Source organism: Gorilla gorilla, chromosome 3 (assembly GCF_029281585.2).
Source record: "Gorilla gorilla gorilla isolate KB3781 chromosome 3, NHGRI_mGorGor1-v2.1_pri, whole genome shotgun sequence".
Lineage (NCBI taxonomy): Eukaryota > Metazoa > Chordata > Mammalia > Primates > Hominidae > Gorilla > Gorilla gorilla.
Window position 1 is genome coordinate 166,313,375 of NC_073227.2, and position 14,268 is coordinate 166,327,642.

Genomic DNA, 14,268 nt, shown 5'->3' on the forward strand with positions numbered 1-14,268 from the left:
CTTCCTACCTTAGCCTCCCGAGTAGCTGGGACTACAGGCATGTGCCATCATGTCTGCCTAATTTTTAAATTATTTTTTGTAGAGACAGGGTCTCTCTATGTTGCCCAGGCTGGTCTTGAACTCCTGGACTCAAGCCATCCTCCCACCTCCGCCTCCCAAAATGCTATGATTATGCGCATGAGCTGTTGCGCCAGGCCCTGGAAGACTTTTCAAGGGATTAACTTTCCTTGGGGAAGAAAAGCTAATTTCTTGATTTGGCAATACTTATCTCTCTTCTTTAACTCTAATTTCATGGAGGAAAAAAAGCTGCTACAGAAATTAATAGAATACAAAAAGCTAAATTGATCTTTCCTATAGAATTTAGAGTAAGTTGAATTTATATTCCTTTTTTGGTTATAATTAGTAATTATTTTACTATCGTGATTATACCTTGACCATCAGCATTAGGATCAGAACTATTATTACTCATATAATCTTGTTAATAGGATAAACTAATGGCTCGATATAATGGGATTAAAGAAGAGATTCTTCTTGTCATACTTAAGTGTGAGTTTCGGGAACTTGTATTAAGAAGAGGTTCTCTAGAATACAAAAACTTGAATGAATGTTCTGATAGTTTCCAAGTTAAGATCACCATAACAGTCATTTAACGTATACCTCCCTTACCTAGTGAAGAATCCCCAAGTATGAACATAAAATTTCATAAAATCTACTTAAAATGCATTGGAAGCATAGATTTGGTTATTCTATGGATCAAATTCTACCTCCTGTGTACATAGCAATGTTCACCACAGTATTAAAGTTATGGTCATTTGTCATATAATTAGCCATAAATTAACTGGTATTACCAATACTTCAGTTGAAAAGTGTGTTATTTTAGGCTGGGTGTGGTGACTCATGCTTGTAATCCCAGCACTTTGGTAGGCTGAGGCAGGATTGTTTGAGCCCAGGAATTCAAGACCAGCCTGGGCAACATAGTGAGACCCCCATCTCTACAAATAATAATTAAAAACTTAGCCAGGCATGCTGGCTCACACCTGTAGTCCTAAGCTACTCAGGAGGCTGAGGTAGGAGGATTGCTTGAGCCCAGGAGGTTGAAGCTGCAGTGAGCTGTGATTATGCCACTGCACTCTAGCCTGGGCAACAGAGTGAGACCCTGTCTCCAAAAAAAAAAAAAAAAAAAAAAAAAGTTATCTCGGACTTGTCTCTAAAAGAACAATTGGGAAGAAAATTTTGTTTTAAGAGTTTGTTATTTTAGAGTAACAATAGAAGGAATGTATTAGCTACTTGCTATTTCTCTTACTCTCTATGTCCGAGAAAAATTACATTCCCAAGAAGCAATATACCTGGATTTTGCAATCTCACCTCCCCCACAGAAATTGCTTCTTAGAGATATGACTTAGTAAGTTGCCCTCTCAATCTTTATGGAAGTTCACTCTTTGAAGGTCTTTTTACCCAAGACAAATGTAAAATTCTGTTTGTATTCTAACATCTCTTAGGGAAAAATTTCTTTTGATATTTAATTAAAGAAATTTCTCTCTCTAATATACTTTCTTTTTAGCATATGAAAATGTATTGCTACCATTTTTGCATCATCAAACCTTATGATTTTGGCCTTTCCTTCTTGTTTTTGCATCAGGCCATGAGAAGCATCAGCTACTTTGACAACCTTAAAGCGAAATCCAGGAATGTCACCAACAGCATGACTTTTGCAACCAAATCTAGCAACCAGAACTTAATCATTTTCCTCGGTAAAGTTTAAGCAACTGTCATTGCATATGACAGCTGTGATTTTATTGCATTTCTTGGTTAGCTGGACCCTGATACACTTCTTGCTGGCAGCATCTGGCTATTTGGGTTCAACCTCTACTTTTTCTAGCACAATTCCCGTTGCATGTGAAGTGCCTTCAAAGGGGTTTGCCTTAGGTCAGGTGTGATGGCTCACACCTGTGATTACGAATCCCAGCACTTTGGGAAGCCAAGGTGGGAGGATCACTTGAGCCCAGGAGTTTGAGACCAGCCTGGGCAACACAGTGAGGTCCTATCTGTTAAAAAAAAATTTTTTTTTAAATTAGCTGGATGTGGTGGCATGCACCTGTGGTTCCAGCTACTCAGGAGGCTGAGGTGGGAGGATCGCTTGAGTCTGGGAGGTCGAGGTTTCAGTGAGCTGTGATTGTGACACTGCATTCCAGCATGGGTGACAGAGCAAGACCATTTTCCCCCCAAAAAACTTGGTGGCAGCTTGCCTTCAAAAATATACCCAAATGGGTCTTAAACTGTTTATTATGCCTCTTCTGGTCGCGTTGGTGGCTCGAGAGCTTCCTGGCATTGTAAAGACTGCAACACAGGCCGGCTGTGGTGGCTCATACCTGTAATCCCAGCATTTTGAGAGGCCAAGGCGGGTGGATCACGAGGTCAGCAGTTCGAGACCAGCCTGGCCAATATGGCAAAAACCTGTCTCTACTAAAAAAATATAAAACTTAGCCGGGCATTGTGGCACACGCCTGTAGTCCCAGCTACTTGGGAGGCTGAGGCAGAAGAATCACTTGAACCTGGGAGGCGGAGGTTGTAGTGAGCTGAGATCGTGCCACTGCACTCCAGCCTGGGTAAAAGAGTGCACTGCACTCCAGCCTGGGTAAAACAGTGAGACTCTGTTTCAAAAAAAAAAAAAAAAAAAAGACTGCAACACTTGCCCATCTTGCTGGTGCCACAGGCCTGAGTGAAAGAGCTAATATACTTTTATTAAAAATTGTGGTAAAATACACATAACATTTATCATTTTAACCATTTTTACGTGTACAGTACCGTAGTGTTAAGTATATTCACGTTGTTGCGCAGAACTTTTCATCGTACAAAACAGAAATTCTATTACCTATTGTGATGCTTAATTTTATATGTTAACTTGGCTGGGCCACAGTCCCCAGATATTTGGTCAAACATTATTCTAAATGTTTCTGTGAGGGTGTTTTTGGATGAGATTTACATTTATAAATACACTGCCATGGGATTTTTAAATTTTAAAAAAGAGATTTACATATTTAAATTAATGGACTTTGAGAAGAGCAGACTGCCCTCCATAATGTGAGTGGGCCTTATCTAATCAGCCAAAGGTCTGAAAAGAACAAGACTGCCTCCCTCAAACAATAGGGGATTCTGCCAGCAGACAGCCTTGTACTGCAACATGGGCTCTTCTCTGGGTCTCCAGCCTGGTGGCCTTTGAACTCGAATTGCAACATTGGCCCTTGCCTGAGTTTCCAACCTGCCAACCTACCCTGCACATTTTGGACTTGCCACTCTTCATAATCACCTGAGCCAGTTCCTTAAAATAAACTTTCTTTGTGTGTATGTGTGTGTGTGCGCGCATGTGTGTGTGTGTGTGTGCATACATATATTCACATCCTATTGGTTCTGTTTCCCTGGAGAACCCTGATTTACACAACCATTAAAAAACAACTCTCCCATTTCCCTGTTTGCCCCTCCAACTCCCCAGCCCCTCGCAGCCATCATTCTACTTTCTTTGTTTTTTATTTATTTATTTATTTATTTTGAGACAGAGTCTGGAGTGCAGGCTGGAGTGCAGTGACACGATCTCCCCTCACTGTAACCTCCGCCTCCCGAGTTCAAGCAATTCCCCTGCCTCAGCCTCTGGAATAGCTGGGACTACAGGCGTGCACCACCACAGCTGGCTCTTTTTTGTGTATTTTTAGTAGAGACGAGGTTTCACCACATTGGCCAGGCTTGTCTCGAACTCCTGACCTCAAGTGATCCACTTGCCTCAGCCTCCCAAAGTGCTGGGATTACAGGCGTGAGTCACTGCGCCCAGCTTGTTTGATTTTAGAGATGGAGTCCTGTTCTGTTGCCTAGGTTGGAGTACAGTGGCACAATCATAACTCACTGTAACCTCAAACACCTGGGCTTGAGCAATCCTCCTGCCTCAGCCTCCTGAGTAGCTGGAACTACAGGTGTGAGTCACCATGCCCAGCTAAGTTTTAAATTTTTCTGTAGAGACACGGTCTTACTATGTTGCCGAGGCTGGTCTCAAACTCCTGGCTTCAAGTGATCCTCCTGTTTCAGCCTCCCAGAGTGCTGGGATTACAGGTCTGAGCCACTATTCCTGGCCCCTACATTCTGTTTCTATGAGTTTTACTACTTTAGATACTTCATTCATATAAGTGAAATCATATTGTACTTGTCTTTTTGTTACTGGCTCATTTCACTTAAGGTAATATTCTCAAGGTTTCTCCACGTCATAGCATGTGTCAGAATTTGCTTTCTTTGTAAGGCTGAATAATATTCCATTGTATGTATATACCACTTTGTATTTATCCATCCATTCATTAAAGGACACAAATTGCTTCCACTTTTTGGCTGTTGTGAACAACACTGCTATAAATACGCATGTACAAGTATCTCTTCAAGACCTTGTTTTCCATTTTTTAACTCTATACCTAGAAGTGGAATTGCTGGATCATATACTAATTCTATTTTTAATTTTTTAAAAAGCTGCCATACTGTTTTCCATATGGCTGCACCATTTTCCATTTCTACCAAGTGTACGTGGGTTTCAGTTTCTTCACATTCTCACCAACACTTGTTATTTTCTGTTTTTTTTCTTTAATTTTACAGTTGCCATCCTAATGGGTGTGAGGTGATACCTCTTTGTGCTTTTGATTTACAGTTTTGTAATGATTACTTATATTGTGCATTTTTTCATACGCTTGTTGCCCATTTCTATATCATCTTTGGAGAAATGTCTATTCAAGTTATTTGCCCATTTTTACTTCAGGTTGTTTCAGTTTTTTTTGTTGTTGAGTTGTATTTCATTACATATTATGGATATTAACCCCTTCTCAGATACATGAGTTGATATATCTTCTCTAATTTTGTAGGTTGACTTTTCACTCTGTTAATTGTGTCATTTGATGTGCACAAAGTTTTAATTTCGATGTAGTCCAGTTTATTTTTCCTTTTGTTGCCTATGTTTTGGTGTCATATCCAAGAAATCATTGCCAAATCCAATGCCATGAAGGTTTCTCCCTACTAAGAGTTGTATAGTTTTAGGTTTTATGTTTATGTCTTTGACCAATTTTGAGTTAATTTTTTATACGGCATAAAGTAAGTGTTATAGACTAAATTGTGCACCCTCTTCAGTTCATATGTTGAAGCTCTAACCTACAATGTGACTACATTTGGAGATAAAGCCCTTAAGGGGACAATTAAGGTTAAATGAGGTCATAAGAGTGAGGCCCTAATCTAATAGCACTGGTGTCCTTATAAGAAGAGGAGGAGACACCAGAGATCTTGCTCCCTCTCCATGTGCATGCAGAGGAAAGGCCATGTAAGGACTCAGTGAAAAAATGGTCATATTCAAGCCAGAAAGAGAGGCCTTCCCAGAAATTAACTCTGCTGCCACCTTGATCTTGGACCTACAACATCTAGAACTATGAGAAAATAAATCTCTATTGTTTAAGACACTCAGTCTGTGGTATTTTGTTATGGCAGCCCAAGTAGCCTAATACAGTAAGTGTCCACTTTCATTATTCTGCATGTGTATATCTGGTTTCCTCAACATCATTTTTTGAGAAAAGACTGTCCTTTTGCCATTGAATAGTCTTGGCACCCTTCTTGAAAATCATTTGACCATATGTGTGAAGGTTTATTTCTGTACTGTATTATATTTCATTGGTCTGTATGCCTATCTTTATGCCAGTCCTACACTGTTTTGATTACTGTAACTTTATAATATGTTTTGAAATCAGGAAGTGTGAGCCCTCCAACTATGCTCTTATTCAAAATTGTTTCATCTATTCAGGGTCTTTGGGAGTCTATATGAATTTCAGAATGAATTTTTCTATTTCTGCAAAAAAAGCTGTTAGGATTTTGATAGGAATTGCATTAACTCTGTAGATTGCTTTGGGTAGTATGGACAGCTTTACAATATTAAGTCTTCTAATTCATGAACATGGGATGTCTTTTAATTTATGTTTTCTTTCAGAAACATTCTGTAGTTTTCAGTGTATAAGTCTTTTGCCTCCTCGGTTAAGACTATTGTAAGTGGCATTATTTTCTTAATTTCCTTGTGGATTTTTCATTGTTAAGTGTACAGAAACACAACTGATATTTGTATGTTGATTTAGTATCCTTCAACTTTGCTGAATTCATTTATTAGTTCTAACAGTGTTTGTGTGCATGTGTGTGTGTAATCTTTAGGGTTTTTGTTTGTTTCTTTGTTTTTTGAGATGAAATCTCATTCTGTTGCCCAGGCTGGAGTGCAGTGGCGCCATCTTGGCTCACTACAAACTCTGCCTGCCAGGTTCAAGTGATTCTCCTGCTTCAGCCTCTTGAGTAGCTGAGACTACAGGCCTGTGCCAGCACACCTGGCTAATTTTTGTATTTTTAGTTGAGACGGGGTATTGCCATATTGGCCAGCTGGTCTGAAACTCCTGATCTCAAGTGATCCACCCGCCTTAGCCTCCCAAAGTGCTGGGATTACAGGCAGGAGCCACCGTGCCTGGCCTTCTTTAGGGCTTTCTACACATGAGACCATGCCATCTGTGAACAGAGATAATTTTTACTTCTTTACCAATTTGGATGCCTTTTCTTTCTTTTTCTTGCCTGATTGCTTCAGCTGGGACTTCCAGGATTATGTTGAATAGAAGTGGCAAAAGTGGGCATCCTTGTCTTGTTCCTGACCTTAGAGGAAAAGCTTTCAGTCTTTCATCATTGATTATGATTTAGCTGTGGGCTTTTCATATATGATTTTTAAGAGATTCCTCAGAAAGTTATCTTTCTTTAAAAAATGATCAGCTTAATAAAGTTGGAAAATTAAAGAAAATAATAAAATATGTTTTAACTTAATCATTCCACAGAGTGGTTCCTGCTTCTTAGAAAGTTAAGGTATGCTATAAGGAGTCTCATTTCTAGATATTTTAAGATTAAGAGTAATAATACCCCAAATGTGCTGGTTTATTATTTTCTGGTAATGATCTTTTTCTTGAGTTGGGTGTTGATTATTTGGATATCAAGTTGCTTACTTTGTGAAACTCATCTAAGCTGTACCTTTAAGATTCATGAACCTTCTAATATTTATGTTATACTTCAAAAATATGCTAACAAACTTATTTTGATACAAGGACAAAAAAGATTTATGCATTTTATTAATGATTATTGTCAAAACTGAAAATGATATTTCCAACAATAATAATCCTGCAGGAACCCAAAATAATCTTCCACAGGTAGAGCCCATCCTCGAAAATATGTTGTTAAGACTTGGTATAGACATAATTTAGCCTGAATCTACATGATATCAAAGCAATTATTTGGAAGTAAAAATTCTGTGGCTGGGAGCAGTGGCTCATGCCTATCATCTCAGGACCTGGGGAGGCTGAGGCAGAAAGATTGCTTGAGCCCAGGAGTTCAAGACCAGACAGGGTCAAAAGTGAGACTGTGTCTTTACAATATATAAACAATGTTAAAAATAAGCCAAGTGTGGTGGTATATGCTATTCATGAGGCTAAGGTGGGAGCCCAGGAGTTGGAGGCAGCAGTGAGTTATGATCGTGCTACTGCACTCCAGCCTGGGCAACAAAGCAAGACTCCATCTCTTAAAAAGAAAAACAAAAGTGAAAAATTCTGTCAAGAAGTTACTTTGCCCTGAAGTGCTAAATGACTAGAGTTTCCAGTTCTGTAGTTTATAATTTGTATACAAGCAATCTTACTCAAGTTTTTTTCTCATAAAATGTGTACAGATCATTATAAATGTCACCAAATCATTTTGAGTGGTAAGCATTTTTAAATTCTGAGGGAATTCATAATATAAAGCAGCCAGTACAAACTGGCAGGCCAAATCAGGCCTGCAGACATATTCAATTTGTCCTATACATTTGTTGGCCCACACAGTGTTTTTTGTTTCTGTTTTTTTTGTTTTTTAATTCTCGTTGTCAACTTATTAAATAGAGCGGTTTCATGCAAAAATCATGATTCCTAACTTTTTTGGAAAAATTTGCTGACCTGGCAAGACTGAGCCTCCATTCCCACATGGCAACAGTTGGCTGGAGCTGGGGAGCAGCTGCTGGTGCTATCCAGTTCTCCTCAGTCCCCACCCCACTCTGAGACTGGAGTGCTTGTGAACACCGAGGCAGTGGACCTCCCGGTCTCTCCAGGAACCTCTTCTAACTGCCCATAGTGGCCAGCAGAAGGCAGGGCTCAGGGTGGGCTCTTTGTAGGTGCTCGATTGTTCCCTGATTCTGATTCTTCAGACTTCTTCGCTTTCTTCCTTGGTTGAAAAGGAGATGGTAAGACTATGGCCTTCAATAAATGAAATGCCACAAAAGGAAAATGATTTCGACAATTCAGAGAGAAGGGAATGCCTTAAAAGAAAATATTACACAAATATAATTTTTTACTATGTAATTTAGCTTTGAATTCTTTCTCTTATGTGAGGAAAACTGAAGAAAACAGCACCCAAGAAATAAGCCCTCTGTTTAATACAAGAAGGAAGCAGGGGGCAAAAGGTTAGTCAGCTGTATTACAGTGGTTGAATTCTTGAGTTAACATAAATAGAAATAGATACAGAAAATGAGGACCATATGGTGGGCTAGGCCACAGCCACCGTGTGTGTGTGTGTGTGTGTGTGCGCGCGCACCCGGCCACCCACTGAGAAAACTATTCAACTTAAAGTATCCCAAGATATTAACTCCCCCTTTTTAATTACTGAAGCAAAGTATAATAGTCAATCCTTATTAAAGTTGGATTTCAATATTTCTACCATTCCTATTAAAAATAATGCTCATTTAAAAAGTGTAAGAAATACAGAAATTACCAAGAAGAAAGGGAAAATACACCCAAGGCCCACTACCTAATACAAACTATTCTTAAAATTTGTTGCACACCATTCCAGAAACCTCTGCATATAAACCTCTCTACTTAGAGGTGTTTCTGATTAGCTTAGAAGGGTCTCCAGGGATGATGGAGGATAGCAGCCTGAACTGAATTAGAATCAGTTCTCCACTCTCCTAGAACAGTTTTTGATCCTTTTTATTCTTTGAACTATGTGTCTGTTTGTAAGTGAGCTTTGACTCACCAGAGTTGGAGAACCCAAGAGACGTTGGAGAGAGGTGGAAGAGATAATGTATACTCATTGAAAAAAATCAGCAAGAAATGAGGAGAAGAGAAGGAAAGGAACAGCATCCACAAAAGCCATCCAAGAGGGAGAAAAAAGAGCAAAGTATGATCCACCAGTGGGGATTCTGTGATGCAGACAGGGCTGACTTACTATCGGGCACAGTGCTGAGGGGCTAGAAAAGTGTTTTAATTTCTTTAACATCAGAAGAAAAATAAATGAGCCTTTAGGTCAAGAAAAAAGGTTGTTTTTTGTTTGTTTGTTTGTTTGTTTTTTGAGACAGAGTCTCGCTCTGTTGCCCAGTCTGGAGTGCAGTGGCATGATCTCGGCTCACCACAACCTCTGCCTCCCAGGTTCAAGCAATTCTCCTGCCTCAGCCTCCTGAGTAGCTGAGACTATAGGCGTGCACCACCATGTCCGGCTAACTTTGGGCTTTCACTATGTTGGCCAGGCTCGTTTCAAACTCCAGACCTCGTGATCCACCCACCTCGGCCTCCCAAAGTGCTGGAATTACAGGTGTGAGCCACCGCACCCAGCCAAGAAAAAGTTTCGATATATGATATTAGTGTGTTTATCATTATACCAACACAGTCATAAGATAATGTTTAGTATATTTTTATGAGGAAGGGGTCCATGAAGGCAAAAGTGTCTAGGGCCCATAGAAGTCACAAAATGCACCCTTGGGTACACTCTCATGTCCCAAATGATTTAAATTTATTAAACATGTATGTGCTATGCAGTTTTTTGCCACCTGTGATATTCTTATTCTAATTTTACAAATGAAGACTCTGACGCCTGGAAGGCAGTGAAGAGAAAGAAAGTGATAGAGTTGGGGGCTACTCTCAGGTGTCCTGATCTTCATTTCAGTGCTCTTTGCGCAAAGGGTGCCACAGGAGGTGGCAGATATGGGGCAGGGACAAATATGGAAAGAATAGAATCAAAATTTAAAGTATGGAAGGATTTATAACTGGCCAAGTGTTTCCCCAGCCACCACATTTTCTTCCTGAGACGACACTTAGTTGTCAAAATGTATACTTTTAGGTAGCTCAAGAAGGTATAAGGGAAAGTGAGGGGATGGTGCTGCTGCCCAAGACAGACTCATCAGGGTGGTTATTATTAGTGCTTCACTTTCCTTTGTGATCATGTTCTATAAACATGAATAAGACATGACAGAAACAAAGTTTAAGCCCTTGGCATAAAGTTAAAGCCTTTTAAAGACATTTAGTAAGACTGCCAGTTGCTGAGTTGTTACTGTGTTTAGAGGAAGGCTGCATTAAAATTCAGTGGTGAGTTAAGGTTCTTAACTGATATGTATGTGTTTTCTAAAAAACCCAGTTTCTCTCAGAAAGATTGTTTTTGTCTTTCATAAAATATATATATACACACACACATATGTATATATATGTGTGTGTTATATATGTATATGTGTGTGTATATGTTTTGCTCCCTTTTGCTATATTATCTATAAACTAATTTATTCTGAACTTGAACTTGTGGTTTGATAGGTAGCCCAAATGAGTCATTCAAACAAAAAAAGACATGATCTCATGAGCATTATTTCAAACACTTACTCTATTATTCAGAAGTCTTCATGTTTCTAGAAACAGCCATCTCTGCCTCCCAGATGGTCAACTGTGGACAATGAGATAACCCCCGCAAAGGAGTGAGGAGAGGATAGTGCCTCTAGGAGTAAAGTACTGATAATCACACCTCAAAAAGCCATGCTGCTCTGGTCTGAGACAGAGACCGTCCCAAAGTCTAACTCTCCTAATAAACTATTAGATACTACATTAAAAATTAATTTGGACTAGAGTTACCCTGTGATTCACTTTATGTAGATCTAAGAAAGCAAGAACATGAGTTAGCTTACAGCTAACCCAGCAGCATGTTTTCCTTCTTAGCTGCAGGGGAGAATAATGTACAGGAAAAGGTGATGTAATGATTGTCTCACGTTCATTATTCTCTCCCAAATGAATAACCTTCCACACCAAGGATGAGCTCACTCACTATTAGTGGAATAACATCTGGTGAGCATGGGCCCCCAGCTGAACACGCTATTGGTTTGGGGTTATATTTAACCAGTAGAGACTCAACTATTGTTACATGTATCACATGTGCAGCCCAGTTATATTGCAAATATCTTTTTATGGGGTAAGGAAATACAGCTTAAAGTATTTTAACATGCAAGCCTTTTCCTTATGAAACAAGGCACCAACCTATTCCAAAAGAGATCTTAGGCTATTATTAGAGTGGAATATCTGAGACATGTGACAGATGCCTTGGTCCGCTTTGGCTGAGGCTCGGATGCTTGCCATAGCTATCTAAGTTTAAATTTCAAATCACGGATAGGAATCTCTCTCCTTCAATTTCCCTTCCCATTCTTAATTTCCAGGCAGGCCTGCCACATGGACAATGGTGGATTTTGCAGTGTAATCTCTCTAATAGATTTACTGTAAATGATGAATCATCCTAGTACTTAAATCTAATGAGTAATGCTGTAAGTCAATTTGGTTTTAAAAAATGCAGCCTAGCTAAGGTCATCAGTTAAATGTGCTAATACAGAGTAATGTAGATGTTCAGACACAAGCACAATTGGTCCTAATGGTCAGGAAGCCCAAATACTCTGGAATCTGCTGTGTGTCAAAACCTGTAGGAGAATTGCTCCCTGAAAATCATGACATTTAGAAAAGAAGATAAGAATTTCATTCCATCAGCATGAGGAACACTCCCTAAAGTTTAGGCTCCTCTGATTGTTCTCTTCATAAAATGTATTAACACTTTATTGTGAAGACATTAACAAGCTATAATAATTTTTATTTAAAAGACCAGTTATGAAAATAATACCTATTTATTGAAGAAGACACAAGAAATTCAGAGAAGCACAAATAAAATACAATGCACCCTGCTTCTAACCATGCAGACCTCTTGACATATGTTAGTTTTTTTTATTTGAGTCTATGTAAGCATTTTCTCATGTTATTAGCTATTCTTCTATATTTTATTCTGAATGGTCATATAATGGGATATCATGTGACTGTACCATAATTTATCAAATCTGCTCCATCTTGGACTCTAATTTCTTGCTATTATAACCAAGGCCGTGATAAAAGTCTGTGTAGCTAAATCTTTGCACACATAGATGATTATTTGCTTAGGATAAATTTGCAGAAATAAAATCGTTGGGTCAAAGTGAATGTGTATTTTTAAGGGTTTCGATAACTGTTAAGGATACCATCATAAGAGAATGGGAGATTTGCTTCCTTCCCTGCAAATGGTATCCTCAGGATTAGAGATGTTGCCTAAGTCCCTCTGCCTCAGTCAACCTCCGGTTCCTTATCTATAAAATAAGAGGGCTGGAACAATGAGAAAACAATGATGTTAATCCTGCCAAATGACTCTCATATATTACCTCATTTACTCTCTGTACGGTAATCCCCTGAGACAGGTTAAATGCCTTGGTGAAGTTCAATAGCTTGCAGAGCGAAGAGTCAGAACTTGAACCTGGGTCTGCCCTCTCCAAAGCTCATGTTCTAACCTACCTACCTATACAGTTGCTTCCAGGGTTATCACTGTCACTCACTGATCCTGTACACTATGTGAGAGCCACTGTTCCAGTGCAGGGGATTCACTGGTGAACTAAACAAAGTCCTTGACCTCAGGACTCCTAGTAGGGAGACAGATAGTAAGTTTATAATATAGTATCAGGCAGCAGTAAGTTCTATGGGAAAGATGAAGCAGGGAAGAAGATAAAGGATGGCTAGGATCCTGTTTTAGATAGAATGGTGGGAGAAATCTGCTGTGTCTGAGTGGATGAAGTGAGTGACGCTGCCATGGAGATTTGTGGAGAGTAAACTCTCCAGGCAGAGAGGCCCTAACACCGGGACATGCCTCGTGAGTCTGGGGAACTGCACACCCGTCATTAGGGCTGACACGCAGTGAGACTCACACTGAGTCTATGAATCGGCCCAAGCATATTCTGGGGCAGGGGTAGTTAGATATTAGGCACGAGTGAGCACTGAGCAGCCACTGGCAGGCAACACTGGTGGAGGTGACATCACCTCCATGCTTCTGAGAAGAAAACATGGCTAAACTCCCATCACCTGATGCTTCTGTAGCTGGAGCTTAGGCCACAGCATTAAAACTCTATGCCCTGGGAAAACTCATGCAACTGCATTTCTGGACTCAAAGGGAAGAATTTTGATCCATGGATCATTTGGCCATATAATTACTCACCTTCTCCCGAGGAGAAGCAATGTTTGCTCCATACTGGGAAATAAAATAGCAAGATAAAACATAAAGAATTTATTTGACTAGAATTATCATGCAGAATTGGAAAAATATTCCATTTCAAAGTCCAAAATGGTGAAGTTATTCATCACTTTAGAAGACAAACACATCTATCCAGAGACCAGCTGTTTCCTGGTGTCATTTAAATTTGAAAACCCCACATGTTCTGCTAGAGGAAGGAATCTAGCTTCCTTTCTGTTCTTGCAAACTTTTAAAATTTAATTTGGGATTCAATTAATTTATTATACATTATTAAGAACCTAAATGTTCTCACAGACCAATTTTCAAGAGTATAGTAACATTGTACAGTATATCATTGCTTGGTTGGAGTTACCTGAAGCAAATGAACTGAGTAATACAGTATACATCAGATAGAAGAGATGTGAAGTACACAGAGAACTTTTATTGTTCCAATGTAATAACCCATGCAACTTATGCAAGAAAAAGCTGGTGTGTTTTGGAATATTCCAGCTTCAGGATTAAATTCATTCCATGTACTCTGGCAGGGAGGAGGGAGATTCTTAACAGCTGGGACCAGAATCTGTGCTAGTGAAATACTCCATAAACTATGAGCCATGGAGGATGCCTCCTGAGGACATAGGATAGCTGGGGACAAAGAACAGTCACAGCTAATCGTCTCTACAATAAATATATGGAGATGGGAAAAACTGAGAGGTGGGAGAGTGAGTGGTGAAGAAATATGATGATATACCTTAAAATCTTTTCAGATGTAGATTATGCAATGTTCAGTTTTAGGATCTTTTCATTTCTGTGATGCAAACCCACCTTCACCATCCCAAATCTTTAGTGGATTCTGCTATTTACACAAATGCCTTGTGTGGATGCTGTTCATGTGTGAGC

At 39.4% G+C, this 14,268-nt stretch overlaps 1 pseudogene; it reads right to left on the reverse strand.

The window, feature by feature from the left end:
* Positions 1-1,602: 1,602 nt before the first annotated feature.
* On the reverse strand, positions 1,603-13,385 carry LOC101128217 (small ribosomal subunit protein uS12-like; annotated as a pseudogene).
* Between the last annotated feature and the right edge of the window lie 883 nt (positions 13,386-14,268).